The sequence below is a fragment of the Nannobrachium achirus genome (genome assembly GCF_963921795.1).
Source record: "Nannobrachium achirus genome assembly, chromosome: 18".
In the NCBI taxonomy this organism is placed as follows: Eukaryota; Metazoa; Chordata; class Actinopteri; order Myctophiformes; family Myctophidae; genus Nannobrachium; species Nannobrachium achirus.
In genome coordinates this window covers 52,269,182-52,285,583 of record NC_137825.1, presented here as the reverse complement: position 1 = coordinate 52,285,583, position 16,402 = coordinate 52,269,182, and the positions used below count along the sequence as shown (strand labels likewise).

The following is a 16,402-nucleotide window of genomic DNA, read 5'->3' as shown; positions in this document are numbered from 1 at the left end:
TCTCTCTCTCTCACATATTCCCCACCACGGCAGCTTCTGTATGCACAAATAACAATGTGAGACATAAGCCCAGGTCGAACAAAGCCATCTCAGGGCTGTATGCCCCCGTTCCCCTCTGGGGAAGCGACGAATATGACAGAAGAAAAAAAGGCTAAATCCACGTGATTTTTCCCTGAATGAAAACGACGAACACTCCGAGTACTGATCCACAGTCGTGTCACGTTTATTAACAGCAACCCACGCGCGCCGATCCACGTGTTTGTTCCCCTTTCTTTGTGAAATCATTCTCTGAAGAGAACGGGTGTCTTTAAAAAAAAGCAGATCCCTGACCACTGCCAAGGTGACGGAAATGAGGCCAATCCACCCGTTAAGTTTTGAGATGTGTGATAAAAAACAAAAGCGTACATTTTGGGGCTAAAGGGCCGGGTCAGATAAAAGGACATGGGGGAGGTATAAGACAAATCCGTAGGGCAGGGGTCTTCAGCGTTTTCAGGCCAAGGACCCTTTAGCTGAGAGAGGGAGTTTCAAAGTTTGACAGCACAATCGTCAGGGTATTTTAGATTCATGGCAATTTGAGCTGCTATTTTTGGCTAAAGTTCTCAGAATATGGACGTTAGGGTTCAAGTGGTTATTATAAAAAAAAAAGGAGAAAAAAAAGTTTCTATCACACAACGATCACCTCACGATCATTCAATCACCATTATGCGTTTTGTGAAAATATGGTCCAATTTATGTTATAATTGATGTTACAGCAAGGTATGCTGTAGGAGGGGCTTGCGATCATAGGCTTGTGACAGTTCTTCTTTGTGTGCTTTATTTGGCAAGCTCAACACCACATTCTCCCAAGTATCCCTGTGGTTGCATGTGACCGTTAGCAGCCAATAGCATTCAAGATGGTACCATTTCTACCAATGAACATTGATTTCTACAATGATGGCGGCACCCGTACAAGGGCCAAAAAAAGTGTCATTTTCTTAGCATATAAACCAATGGCTTAACACTGTCCATATTTTTTTACAGTCTGTGGTCTATAGTCTTATCGACAAAATATAAAAATCTTGTAGTCTGTCGTAATCGTGACAGCCCCGCAGGCAGCAGTGTGTGTGTGTGTGTGTGTGTGTGTGTGTGTGTGTGTGTGTGGGCTTGCAATTATTACTTTGGCGGGACCCACAAGTCCCCACAAGTATAGTAATATTGGAGAAATAGACATTGTGGGGACCAAATAGTAGTTCCCCACAACGGTTAGGGTTAGGTTTAGGGTTAGGGTTAGGGTTAGGGTTAGGGTTAGGGTTAGGGTTAGGGTTAGGTTTAGGGTTAGGGATAGGGGTTAGGTTTAGGGTTAGAGGTTAGGGTAAGGCCACAGAAAACGAATGGAAGGTCCCCACAAAGATAGTAGACTATGTGTAATTTCCCCACAAGGTAGGCTTGCAAACCTGTGTGTGTGTGTGTGTGTGTGTGTGTGTGTGTGTGTGTGTGTGTGTGTGTGTGTGTGTGTGTGTGTGTGTGTGTGTGTGTGCGCGTGCGTGCGTGCGTGCGTGCGTGCGTGCGTGCGTTACAGGTGGAATACAAGGCTCAGGGCACTACGTCTCAGACCAAACCGGAGACGTGACTCATAAGCTATTTCTATGAAGAGGCCGAGACACCCTCGTAGCGCGGTCGCTCTCTCTCCCCATACAAAGCTGGAAATAACCCAAGGCTGAGGCAGGGAGAGAGAGCGGGAGCCAGAGTGAGGACAGTGAAGTGCGAGACACGTGACACAATTAAGTCATCGAGACCGGGAACGCGTTATCACTTTAACCATTGTTTTGATGCTTTAACTATCAAAAAATAGCAGATCTACAAGCTGTAGATCTGCTATTTTTGGAAAGTTTTGACCCGATTCTATGAATGTCTTCTAAATCCTTCCAAGGTTTTTTGAAAAACGCATGTTTTTCAAATGTCAGTGGTTCTCAAACTTTTTCATGTCAAGGAGAATTATATGTGTGTATGTGCGACCCCCATCTCGAAATATCCAGTTCCAGGGACCCCCCAGAAGCAAATATTTGAGTTACAAATGTCGTCACTGTCTGGCCAAAACCTCTTAACTCTGTTTTTGAGGTTTTAGATTTTTTGGCATAAATCAGGGCTGAACAGCCTTTACTGTACATATCGTCACTGTCGGGCAGAAACCTTGTATCTCCAAGTTTCAAATTTGTACATTCTTTCGCAAAGCAAAGCCCTGCTTCATCATACAAGGCTGTCAAACAAAAGTAGTGAAAACAGCCGATCTACAAGCACACAACGCCTCGCGGTGCGAGGCGTTGTATGCTTGTAGATCGGCTGTTTTCACTAGTTTAAATCATTTTAAAAATGATAATACAAAACAAACGGTTTTGGACATACAAGGTCTCTACCCGACAAAGACGATATGTGTGTTGGTTAAAATAATATTGAACCAATGGAAAGTATAGTAAAAAGCCCTTCGGTCAAAACCTCCTAACTCCACATGAGCTCATTTTCCCGAAAATGAACATTTTTGAGGTTTTGGCCCGACAGCAGAGATATTCAAAGCCCCCCAAAAATCACGTTTTTCCAAAAATCGCAGATCTACAAGCTCAATAGTCGAAGCATAAAATTATGGTTATAGTTGTTAAAATCTAGAACGATCTCAGCGTTCCCGGACTGACTGGGTTAAATCGAGACGGAGAATTTCTCGATCTTACTGCGGATCACCTCTGGCCTTTTCCATGGAAGCGCAGGGAAATTATTTCTTCTCACTTCTTTCCAAAGACTCTTCCCTTCATTAATCACTCCCTCTTCTCCCTCTCTCTCTTTCTCTCTCTCCTTTTCTGTATCCCTTTTACTCTGCAACCCCTTTCTCTCTTATAGGCAGAGGAGTGGTTAAATTCTCTAATCGTTTCAATCCACAGACATTCTCTGGGTGACGATTAGAGACCTGGAGGGCTGTAGACCTCCCTGTTGGCTCCCTCCACCAGGCACGTGCACACATAGACATCATAAAGGGGGCTTGAGGCCATGGCTACACGGAGCAGGATATTTCTGAAGCTAGACATTGTTTTGTGCTGTTGGAGCTTGCAGTCACATGAAGCTGGATATTTCGGCCGCGAAGCTGGATATTTTTTAAACCGGATAAATAAGTGAAGACATTATTGAAAAATATCCGATTCCCTGGATCCGTGTAGACACGGTACCCGGATATCTCTTAAGACTTTTCTGTGTGTGTGCTTGTCCCCCTAGTGGAGGTCTGGGGACTCAGATTATTTTAGACCTAGATATCTTTCTCGTGTGGACCTAGATATTTTTCTATGTGGATATCTGAAAAACTGGGATATATGAAAGATCCAGCTCCGTATAGCCATGGCCTCAGAGCCCCTGCCCTTTTACCCGTCTGTAAAAAGTGCCATCTCAAGACCATGAATGCAGATTTTACTGAAAGAAACACAAATGCCCTCTTTCCATAGCCTGAGTGCTCCGTTCCGCGATGTGTTTTGTCTCTCCGCATCACAGTCTTCTAGCAAACCGTGGCTTCCGATTGGTCTGTGGTGCGGAGCAACCCTAACCCTATACTCTGATTCGTTGGAACAACACCCACTGCTCTGACAACACCACGTGGCTTTCCAGCCACCGCGGCTTCCGATTGGTCTGCGGTGCGGGGCGGGACAAACAAATACACCAATGTGTATTGGCGGGCTGATGACGTAGCTACCCTAACCCTACTCTGATTCGTTGGAACAACACCCAATCAGCAACGACCTCGCTACGTCACAACGGACGTTCAGAAATGCGAGTGAACTGATTCATTTCCAGACTGTGAAGAAGGAGAGACAAAACAAATCGCGGATCGGAGCGAACAGGCCGGCACCCAGGCTACTCTTTCCATGCCATACCTGAAGGCAGCATTCAAGAGAATTGCCTTGTCCAAACTCTCCTGAACTTGAATGCAGCATCTTATGTTGAAAGAATTGCCCTCTTTGTGAATAAATCAAGCATCGAAAATAGCCGACCGCCCACTGCATATTGTATCGACATACTCTACCACAGTGGTTCTCAACCTTTTCAGACAGCGACCCCCAAAATAATAATATTCTAACTGGGGACCCCCACCACCCTGACGAGTACTAAGAGTTGAGGCATAACATTTTGTGTAACACGGTTCTATTGTGAAAATAGCCGATCTACATGCTCAAAACGCCTCGAGGCGTTGTGAGCATGTAGATCTGCTATTTTCACAATTTCCGTCTCTAATATTTGACAATTTTGCCATTTTAGAGGTATTAAAACGTACTTAAATTGTCACTTTAGAAATGTGCATTTAACTTAAACTTTATGTTGGTTTGTTTACTGTTGAGTGAGAAAACAATGTTGCACATTAAAAACACCTTGCAAGCCGCGGCAGAACCCTCTGAACAGAGGTAGCGCCGAAGAAATAAGCTATTTATTTACAAACATGTTTTAAAAAAACAAAGCCCACATGATAACAACACATAATGGAGTGCTCGGTACAGCGTGTATATTCATGCTGCAGAGGTCGGCGATCTTACTTTGGCGACGCGGAGGGGAGATCTCTTCCATTCGTTTACGTGCGGCGAAGCAGGGAAAGGAGCGATAGAGAAGCGGCGCCCGAACGTGATTGAGACCGCGATCCACGAACAGAGACAAAGACGCTTGTAATCCAGCCATGTTGTTTGAGCTTCTTGTCGAGTTTCAACAACGTGGAGGGTAGGAGTGGCTCTTGAGCCAACCATCCATCCAGAATGTAAGTCAACGGCGCGGCCTGCTGGATGCTACGAGTATCACACCCACTCCCAGAAAATGATTGAGAGAGGATCTTAACCGTTTCAGATGGCTCCAAAAAGACACAGAGAAGAATGGCCGATCGTTTTTTTTTTATTATTATCATTTATATCAAAAGTACGGGAATGTACGGGAAAAGACGACCGGCTGATTGGACCAATTAGGAAGTCCGAGCAAGTACGGCCAGGCTGAGAAGGTGTTAAGCTAATCATCTGGGGACCCCCCCAAAATCATTTGGGGACCCCCAGGGGTGTCCCCGACCCACAGGTTGAGAACCGCTGCTCTACCATAGCGATTGAAATAACAATTTCATTATTCAAATTAGTTCTGGCGTTAATATCGACTTAATAGGTAATACGCACTGTAACTAATAAAGTACCTTATACTGGCGCATTGAAATTCACACTGAACCCCCTCGGAGCTTGAACTTGACTGTGCCACTGCTCACAAGGCTTCCTTTCTCCCCCCATGCATAAAGGGTTTGGTGTGTGTGTGTGTGTGTGTGTGTGTGTGTGTGTGTGTGTGTGTGTGTGTGTGTGTGTGTGTGTGTGTGTGTGTGTGTGTGTGTGTGTGTGTGTGTGTGTGTGTGTGTGTGTGTGTGTGTGTGTGTGGCGCCTATTGCAGCTCCGCTGCGTGCGTTAGCCTGTGTGAGTTAGTGTCAGTGCCCGTGCGGAGAACGTCGTTCCGCCCTTCATTTGTCACACTTAAGAGTAAAACCTTGAAAGTGCAGCGTGCTGCAGGAGCCCAGCCGAAACCACCCCGACTGCACTTCACCGCAGATTAAAAGATTGATGACTGGAGTCGAGAGAGAACGCGTTAAAACATAAGATTTCCATTTGACTCCGCCACACGCGAGACTTAATTTGACTTTGGCAGAGGAACTCGAGGGGTCCGTCCTGCTTGTACGGCAGCCGCGCCGTTTGATCTTTGACGTTAGATTTAATCTTTTTGGCGTTCGTTTAACGAGGCCTGTCACAATCGTGACGTCATCGTCTAATCGCAATGGTTTGAGACAAGTCGCAGTTGTTTTTCGCGTAATTGGAATAATCGTGAAATACCTTTTCAAATATTGAAAAAGTGGAAATAGCAGATCTACAAGCTTATGGCGCGTCACAAAGTAGATCTGCTTGTAGATTATTTTTACACTTATTTTTCAAGTATAAAACGATGAAATACTGTGTCTGTGTCAGTACATTTCTGAATATTCAAGTTATATTTGTCATGTGCTCGTGCAACTTTTTATCTACAAAGCCTAAACGGCGAACAGAAATGTAATTTTCACTCAGTTTTCAACAACAGACAAACAATTAAATCGCCTAAACACAATTATTTGTACGACAATTAATCGTTAGCTTAAATCCTGTAATCGTGTACAGCCCTTTAAATTAACTCAAGGAGTGTACAAATCCCATTTGTATACTCCAATGCCATTGGCCACGATATTTGCATATAAATACCCCCCACAGGCTGACATTCACACAACTTCAAGATCTCTGGAGTCACTGAGGGAGCATTAGGACTAATATGGTATAAGTAACATTTGTAGCAAGGTGCACATACACATGAGCAACAATGCAGACACATAGAGGCTATCCCCAATATTGGATTTTCAAATAGCAAGCCGATTTTGTGGCGTTTTGATCCAAACTAGTAATGTCCATTACACATATTCTCACTGAAATGATTTGAATTTCCCGCGCTGCATGCAAAACAACACAGGAATAGACAAAAACAAAACAAACTCGGTGCAGCGCTAGTGTATAGGCTAGCTTTCATTATTGCATTTTCATTAAACTATTTGTTAATTTGAAAATGTAAATTTTATAGTAATAATCACAAAGAATTTTCATTCAATCAATGTTATATGAGATACTTCAATGGTTTCCTATGGAAATAAGCTTAGTCTTTTCTAGGATCTCCTTTTAGTTGACCTTGTCCAGTGAACCGTACCGTCATGAAACTGTACCCTTTTCTATGCAAACTTCTAATCAATGCAAAATTCAATCAATCAATCAATCAATCAATCAATAAATGAACATAAAAAGAACATTGTGTAATTAACACCTGTAAAACCTGTAAAAAACTGGCCAATCTGGACTGGGTGGGGGGCACACAGTCTAATCTGGGTGGGCAATGCCCCCCAATGTATATTATTTCAATCCTCGTTGGATTTCACCAAAATCACTCTCTCCATTTCATGAATTCCACCGGCAAGAAGGGGGGCCCCTGTATACCCGAGGTGAATACAAAAAAAGCAGATGACAAGGCTTAGGAGGAAAGGAGAGAGGAGTGGAGTGGGGGATCAGATTTAGCTACAAGAGTGAAAAAGACAGACAGACAGTGAGTCATAGAGCAGTGTTTCTCAACCACTGTGCCTGGGGACCTTTGGTGTGCCCCTGAGAAGGGTCAAGTGTGCCCCTTGAAACTGCTTGAAAACCAGTATCGTATTTATCATTTTAAAAATGATTTAAACTAGTGAAAACAGCCGATCTGCAAGCACACAACGCCTCGCGCTGCGAGGCGTTGTGTGCTTGTAGATCTGCTGTTTTCACTAATAAGGCTGTTGTGCGACAGCCTTGTACGATGAAGCAGGGCTTTACTTTGCGAAGAAGAAACGTACAAATTTGAAACTTGGAGATGCAAGGTTTCTTCCCGACAGTGACGATATTGACACCCCCGTAGCCTATTAGGTTGGTGTGCCCATGGATTCTTGGGACATGAAAAGTCATAGAGAGAGAGAGAGAGAGAGACAAGCTCGTCAGTAGGGACGTCTAGAACGAGACAAACAACAGCTTGTGCGCCGATGGGGAAAAAGAAAGCCCTGGCAATGCCGGGTCGGAATGAAGAAGTGCCCTCCGGTGCGGTTAGAAACATTTGTGCAGAATGAATGCCTAGTGTTTTCCAAACGGCGCCGAACCCGTATTAAACCCATTTAGGCCTAGGATTATTGAATGCTTTAGCAATTGAAAAATAGCAGATCTACAAGCTCACAGCGCGGCACCGAGTGCCGCGCTGCGAGCTTGTAGATCTGCTATTTTTTGAAAAAGTCGTGAAAATGTGTGCAAATCTTTGAATATGTGTGTTTTCAAAGCGAACGTTTGTAACTGAAATTTTGCTCCTGGGTGGTCCCTGGAATTAAATATTTTGAGATGCGGGTCCGTGGCCAAATAAATATCATTTTGGGGGTCCTTCACATGAAAAGGTTTGAGAACCACTGATAGTAGTCTCTGGAGAACAGACTAACTGAGCTCCAGTTAAGTGAAAAGGACCTTTTCTTTGACGATGGCTGGCCAGATTGCTGACACATAGGTTTTTCAAAAAATCTTAGAAGGATTCAAAAGACACTTATAGAATCGGGTCAAAATTCAAATTTTCACAATTTTTCAAAAATAGCAGATCTACAAGCTCGCAGCGCGGCACTCGGTGCCGCGCTGTGAGCTTGTATATCTGCTATTTTTCAATAGTTAAAGCATAAAATAATGATACACAATAATGTGTACCGGTTCTAAATGATTTAATCTCCCCTCGATAGCCTTCATGCCCGGCCTCACATTAGATGGAAACAGCGTGCTAAAGCCACAGAACCCGTTCAATCTTCCACCGTGCGCGCGCTCCCCACGAGCGACGCCATCCACGGCACAGTTTTACATTTAAAAACATTTAGACCTGGTATATGCATCCGTGACGCGTCAGACTTGAACTGCTTCCACCATTATTTTATGCTTTAGCGATTGAAAAATAGTAGATATACAAGCTTACAGTGCGGAAACCGAGTGCCGCACTGCGAGCTTGTAGATCTGCAATTTTTGAAGTCTTGAACATTTGCGGTGAATATTTTGACCCGATTCTATAAATGTCTTCTAAATCGTCCTTCTAAATCCGTGGTTCTCAAACCTTTTCATGTCAAGGCCCCCTAAAATGACATGCATTTGGCCGCGGACCCCCATCTCAAAACGTGTTGTTCCAGGGACCCCCCAGAAGCAGAGATTTGAGTTACAAAAGTTTGCTTTAAAAAAAAAAAAAAAAAAAAAACGATTTGCAAAATAATTCACAATAAAAAAAAAAGAAAATAGAAGATCTAATACGCTTGCAGCTGTGTATCAGCTATTTTGCAATATCTAAAGTATAAAATAATTCCAGATCTTATTCACATCACATGATGTTGACAGGTGGGATCCATCGTATGGGCAGGTAAGAGGGGCGACGCAATTACCAGTGACAGAGAGATGAGACGAAAGAGAGAGGGGAGAGGAAGAGAATAGACAGAAAGAGACAAACACATGAGAAGAGAGAGTTAGTTTGGTTTAAGGGGGGGTGGCGGGAGCTTTCCCCTTTTCTTAGCGTGTTAAAAAACAAAGCACTGATTTAAAAAACAAAGCACCGATTTAAGGCTGAATGCACACGGAGCGCTCGGCGGCATTGCAATTACGTAAAGTATATAACGCCGTGGAAAGAGGATTAGGGCTTCTTTTGCGGATGACCTTGTGTGTACTGACAAACAGAAAACAAACAAACGGAAAATAAAGGGCCGCCCGAGTCAGACGACGTGACCACGAGAGGGGACTTTCACACTGCCCCTGGTCACCGTCTGAGTAATCTCTCGAGTGACACACTGAGAATTAAACGCTTTGCCCACTAATTGACTCCGCTAGACTTAAGCTTAGCTTTAACAATAAACCCTCGTCCTTTTCTCTTTAGACTTCCGGAGGGCTGCCCCCATCGGTTTGAACCTCACATCCTAATTTTGTGCATACTTTTAGAATTCTAAAAATGTATTTATTTTAACCCTGTAAGGCCCAAATGAATTTCTACTTGCAAAAAAAAGAGAAAGAAAAAAAAAATCAGATGGTGTTGTAGGAGTCCTATTCAGAGGAAAATGTAATGTTAAAAAAAAAAAAAAAAGTTGAAAGGTTTTATAGCCATAAATCATAAGTCATAAATTTGGCTCTAATTTGCATGTTTGGGATATTTTTCACAATAATAACATATGTACATGTTCTAGACATTCTAATGATCACATTAGCATTTTACTTGAGGAATAGCTTCAGTGAAAAAAATGTTGTTCGTCCAGACTCTGGTGGTTTGTTGAAAAATGTGGAAAATTGAAGGCCCCCCCCCCCCCCCCCCCTTGCTGATTTTTCCTTGGAGCCGCCACTGGGCTGGTCATCCTTTGTTGCGGCCACATGATGAAAAACCAACCCAGTGAAGCAGGCACGTGCACACAGACATCAAAGGGGGCTTGAGCCCCTGCCCTTTTACCCGTCTGTAAAAAAGTGCCCTCTCCAGAACGTGAATGCAGTTTTTACTATGGTGAAAGAAATGCAAATGCCCTCTTTCCATGCCATACCCGAAGGCAGCGTTCAAGAGAATTGCCTTGTCCAAACTCTCATGAACTTGAATGCAGCATCTTATGTTGAAAGAATTGCCCTCTCTGTGTAGAAATCCATGCCGTTACCCACATCTCCAGTATTGCCTTTTTTATGCTTAGTTTTGTGTGGTATCAAGTACTGAAAATAGCCGACTGCTTTACCTCATAATACTGCTATAGTCTGCTATTTTCAATATTTTCACCAAAAAGCCCTTTTAGATATTTCAGCCCCTGCCTCTCTAACATTCTCTGCACGTCCCTGAATGGCAGACCTGTCGGGGATAAGGAAATAAACACAGACATTGCAATAAAATATAAACTCATCTACGGAAGGTGTTGTCAGTCACATTGCAGTTGCACCAGTCGCAGCCTAGGAGCCGCTGGCGGAATCGGTTCCCAACACACAAGCCTATCCCCCGACTTCAAATCGCTTTCGTTTCATTTCCATTTTTCACCCCACTACCGAGGCCTATTTCTTTCTGCAGCGCAAGCATCCCGCAAATTGTATTCGTTGGATACCTCTTCCCCTCAAAAAAATGATTTTGGTGTAAAGTTCAAGGGACACTTTCATCCCCCCCACCCCTCTTGGTTTCAATCCGTGGCCATATTTTCCTGGGTTGCTGACGCTGAGGGCTATGGCGTCCATGCAGTGGCCTAGTGGAGGAGGCATTAAAATCCCCCTCTGTTTTCTCATCAATCAAGTGTTTGGACCCTGCCATGGAGCCACGTTGTTCAAGGGTTTCACTGTAAACTCAATCTTGCCTCCAACTCAGGTGTTGGGGTGTGTACGCTAATTGGAGAAAAAAAAAACAGACTGGTTTTGTGCTATTATATTACAAAATACGGTGTTGGCGCTAGGGAAAATGATGGTATATTATATTATATCACATCATATCATATATCATATTATCTTATGGACTGTTGTACATTAACATTGACTGCCACGAATTAGACCGCTTTTCTTATCCACAACTTTCCAACATCCCATCGTGCATTGCGCAGAAAGTGTGCGGCAGCTTCCAGCGCCGCAGCCGAGTGTGATCTCACAACGGTTGCAACTGCGACGCGACGTGAGCTTGTATGTCTGCTGTTAACACAATTAGTGCCTCTTAATCTGAAAGTTGCTTGGTGCCTCGGTGCCACGCCGTTTCCTCCATAGGCCGCCGCTATTATTTTGAAGGGCCGGAAGGGGTTTGTTTTTGTTTTTTTGGATTATCACTTGACGGCAACGATTACGTCATCTAGTCACATGACAGTGTGGGCCCACAAGAGAACATGGCTGCGCCCACCTTTTGTATACAGTATGGAAGAGTGGAGACCATCCTTTGTATAAGAATGTCCCTTTTGGAGAAAATGAGGTCTCTTTATGGGCCTCTCAATGGATTTACTATGGAGGACGTTAACTTCGCGTGCACGCCCGACGTGCGTTGTAAACAAATCGCGGACATTGCCGATGCGGGCGGGACCGGAGCGACGTACAGTAAGTAATAATATCTTTACTGTATATACAGTAAGATTCACAGTCCTCACCGTCAACGGCGCCATGGTATTAACCCTTTCAATGACGGTGAGCACCGTCAACAGCAGCAGAACAGTTAACCGGAAGTGTCCCGCAGATAATGCTACAGTAAATTCTCGCGGGAAACAGGTGGATAAAATACATTCTTGACTCTTGAAAATCTGTGTGTGGCACAGAGTTATATATAAAATAGAGAACGGATAGCCCCGCCCCCTGCTGTTCATTTCAATGCAAGTTGCTCATTGGCGTTTGAAGCACCCGGAAGAAGCGGAATCCTGGTGCATTGTGGGGGAACTTGGATCATCTGGATGAGCCATAGAGTTATCGAGCAGGCGCACTAGGGTAAACAGTAGCATTAGCGTTAGCATTACGCACGCGCAGTAGCCTTCAACTGCACTCCCAGGCATTGGCATTTTGGCTGGGCATTTCAGCTGGCATTTCGCCTACTAAAATTTAATTTCTGGCTATGCCACTGGCTTGGTGTGTGGTTGTTTGGGGACCGGGGAGGAGGGCGTCCTTTTCTCTGTTACGCCTAATGACTAGGCTGGGTGGTGACAGGTAATTATTTGGGTCAATGACAAACGGTCAACAGGACACAGGCGGGTCAGAGAAGGGTTGTAGTTCACATATGCTGGGGTCACGGAGGGAGCATTGGGACTAATAGGGTATAAGTAACATTTGTAGCAAGGTACACATACACCTGAGCAAGAATGCAGACACATACGTATAGGCCTACGCTATCCCCAATATTGAATTTTTGATGGATTCTTTCTTTTTCTTTTTGTACCACAGTCAGGGGGCGTCAATTGGGTATGGCAGGGGTATGCAGCTGCCATACCCTGGGTCCAGGGGGGAAAATAAAAGTTACTTTTAAATATAAATCCATGAATGTCTCTTTGTCTATCTGTGCTGGTTATTATGTTGTTAAATTACAGTAAAATAAAGTGCAAACTGTAACAAAATTGGTCACTTTAACAAGGTATTATAATGATATTGTCCACACTTGTATTCTCCCCTTCTTGACAAAATGGCATATTCCCAGGTTCCGTAGGTCAGCTGCACAGGTGCAATGCATTATTCTTAATTATGGCACGTTTTCTAACATGTCAAGTTTAGCTGCATTTGAACAACCGTTCCAGGCTGCCATATCCAGCCAAGAAACCGTAGAAACGGGGAAAAAATTAAATGTACTTCTAAATAAATAAATGTATCATGCCTCTGGTATTCGCGCGCGTGCAAGATACCAGTCATGTTGCCATACCTAAGTTTCTTCTGAACTGACGCAACTGAATGACGCTCCTCAAGATTTAAGGATACAAAAAGAATTGCTATAGATCCTGTAACCTTTTGTTCCCACACCTTTTAGTTCTTAGACCCAAAAGAGAAAGTAGAAGTAGAAAGTCTACAAACTCATAACACGGCGCATCGCTTAGTAGTGCAAGTATCCCCCCCCCCCCCTCTAATTAATGGATAAAAAAAACAAAAAAAAACTTATATAACTTATAAAACATTTGCATTTTGGGGATTTATTTTCCAATATTTTTGAAATAATAAAGAACAAAATATAGGAAACCATAAAAATTGCTCCGTGACCAACATGTGTGTTCCCAAACACCCAGTGCTTGGCAACCCGCGCTGTGAAGAACACATGCATGGTTTACTGTAGAAGGTGTCAGACTACAAACACATTATCTACCTGTCGCATTTAAACGACCGGCTTTTTCAGCGGGTTGGTGACCTTTCACTCAGCGCCCGCATCCTCAACACCGGGGACCTTTAGATGCCACGCGGCCCCCACAGAGACCACCGCAGGTCCAGGTTAGAGGGAGATCAAGGATGGAATGGAACGGGAGAGAGAGAGAGAGAGAGAGAGAGAGAGAGGGGGAGAGAGAGAGAGGGAGAGAGAGAGAGAGAGAGAGAGAGAGAGAGAGAGAGAGAGAGAGAGAGAGAGATTGACAGATCCAGTAATGGATGCAGAGCAGGCAAGTGCACACATAGACATCCAAGGGGGGCTTGAGCCCCTGCCCTTTTATCCGTCTGTAAAAAGTGCCCTCTCCAGTCCATGAATGCAGTTTTTACTATGGTGAAAGAAATGCAAATGCCCCTCTTTCCATGCCATACTTGAAGGCAGCATTCAATAGAATTGCCTTGTACAAACTCTCCTGAACTTGAATGTATCATCTTATGTTGAAAGAATTGCCCTCTCTGTGTAGAAATCCATGCCATACACCACATCTCCAGTATTAGTCTCGCGTAGCCAGACAACTATTCCACAATCTCCAAATGCTATATACTGTAGAGTCTGGAACTACAGCTCCTGAACGGCGAGTAATGAAAACTGGCATTTCCGTTGAAGAAAATATATTTTAAAATGTCCTTTATGATAAGCAGCAAGCTAAATATGCTTAGATGATTTTTATTTATATAATGATAAATGTGCGCGATGTGAGACGGAAACGGAAGTGACGAGGAGGCTTCACTTCCGCTTTAACCGGTTACTCGTCGTTCTTCTTCCGTCATCCCAGACTGTATGACGGGAGCATTTGCAAATCGCGGAGTCAACAGTCTGGCCACGCGAGACTACTCCAGTATCGACTTGATTTTGCTTAGTTCAGTGTGGTATCAGGCACCGAAAATAGCCGACCTCCAAACTCACAGCGCGTCTGCGACGCGTTGCGAGCTTGGAGGTCTGCTATTTTCGATATCCCCACCAAAAGGCCCTTTTAGAAATGTCTGACCCTTCCTTGTATTCGTTTTTTTTCCCCTGACTATATCTACTGCATAGTACTGTGTTCTATCCGTCTGTCATTCAAGATAATACTTCAATGGTTTCCTATGGAAATGAGCGTAGTCTTTTCTAGGATCTCCTTTTAGTAGAACTTGTACCAGTGAACTGTACACTCATGAAACTGTACCTTTTCCTATGCAAACTTCTAATAAAGTCTTCAATCAATCAATCAATCAATCAATCAATCAATCAATCAATCAAAGCCCCTGCCTCTCTAAAATTCTCTGCACGTCCCTGCGGCAGAGAAAAAATATGGGAGTCGAGAGTGACGCGGCGCACAGTTAAGTGTCGCCGTGCGAGAGGAAGGCTAGAAGGTCACATTTGCCTCCCGCAGGGCCCTCCCCTCCCCCCGCTGCCTCGCTCATTAACGCCGGATGCCACGCCGGAGCCGCTTAAGACGAGGTAAACAACTCGTCCCCCCCGTGTGACTCCAACATCCTCCGTCCACATCATCCCCCCCAAACACAGCGCTGTCTAATCTTGATTCGCCGCGACAGAGCAGCATATGTTATTTGCGTGTTTAGCTCAGCCAAGTCCTGTCACCTTTTTCTTTTCTTTTTTTAACACAGTTAGACCGGGTACGCATTATTGTGTAACATTTTATGCATTGGCTATTAAAAAATAGCAGATATACAAGCTCACAGCTGTATATATGTGGCTGCGAGCTTGTAGATCTGCTATTTTTGAAAAATCTAGAAAATTTGTGCAATCCTTTGAATATTTTGACCCGATTCTATAAGTGTCTTCTGAATCCTTCTAAGTTTTTTTGAAAAAAGATCATGTTTGTCGGCGGTGCTGAAACTTTTTCATGTGAAGGACCCCCAAAAGGATATGTATTTGGCCACGGACCACCATCTCAAAATACTTAGTTCCAGGGACCACACAGAAGCAAAATTTGAGCTACGAACGTTCGCTTTAAGATCTGCACACATTTTCACGACTTTTTCAAAAATATCTGCTATTTTTCAATAGTTAAAGCATTCAATAATTATGGGCCTAAATGGGTTAAAGACATCTCCGGTCTGCCGCGGTACACACACACACACACACACACACACACACACACACACACACACACACACACACACACACACACACACACACACACACACACACACACACACACACACACACACACACACACACACACACACACACACAACCGGCTGCCGTATGTTCTCCGCAGAAGCCCCGACCAGAAGAACTGAACGACGAGCCAACTGTCGCGCGCGGGGGAAAACAATACAAATCCGCCGTTCAATTTAGCGAGCGACCTCCTCGTAAGACACATTTTCGTGTCGACCGGCGCTCCTAACGACGTCGGAACAAGGCTCTAATTAAGTTTCTTGCGTACCCCACAGCAGCCTTTATTTCCATTACGCCGGCACAGTGCCTATATCAATAACTGATTTGGTATGGCTGGTGAGCATAAGCAGGTGGTTTAAGCCACTAAGGACCTGGAATTATTTGATACGTTAGCCGTTGAAAAATAGCAGAACCTTGAAATCTTTTGCAAATCTCTTTTCTGTTTAAAGCGAACATTTGTAACTCAAATCTTTGCTTCTGGGGTTACCCTGGAACAACATATTATTTTATTTGATACTTTTGCTATTGAAAAATAGGAGATCTACAAGCTCACAGCGCGCTGCGAGCTTGTAGATCTGCTATTTTTGAAAAACCTCGAGATCTTTTGCAAATCTTTTTTTTTTTTTTTTTAATCGAACATTTGTAACTCAAATATTTACTTCTGGGGGCTATCTGGAACAACATATTTTGAGATGGGGGTCCGTGACCAAATATCTATAATCTCGGGGGTTCCCTGACATGAAAAGGTTTGAGAACCACTGACAATAGAAACATTGATTTTTTCAAAAAAAAATATTAGAAGACTCGGGTAGAATAGAATCGGGTCAAAGATATTCAAACACTTTTC

At 43.8% G+C, this 16,402-nt stretch overlaps 1 protein-coding gene across 1 annotated transcript in view; it reads right to left on the bottom strand.

Annotated features, from left to right (window-relative positions):
• The window catches only part of ca10a (carbonic anhydrase Xa), a gene marked incomplete at both ends in the record, with an annotated part of 391,283 nt that overhangs the window by 176,420 nt on the left and 198,461 nt on the right, over positions 1 to 16,402 (bottom strand). The gene's annotated exons all lie outside the window — the stretch shown is intronic.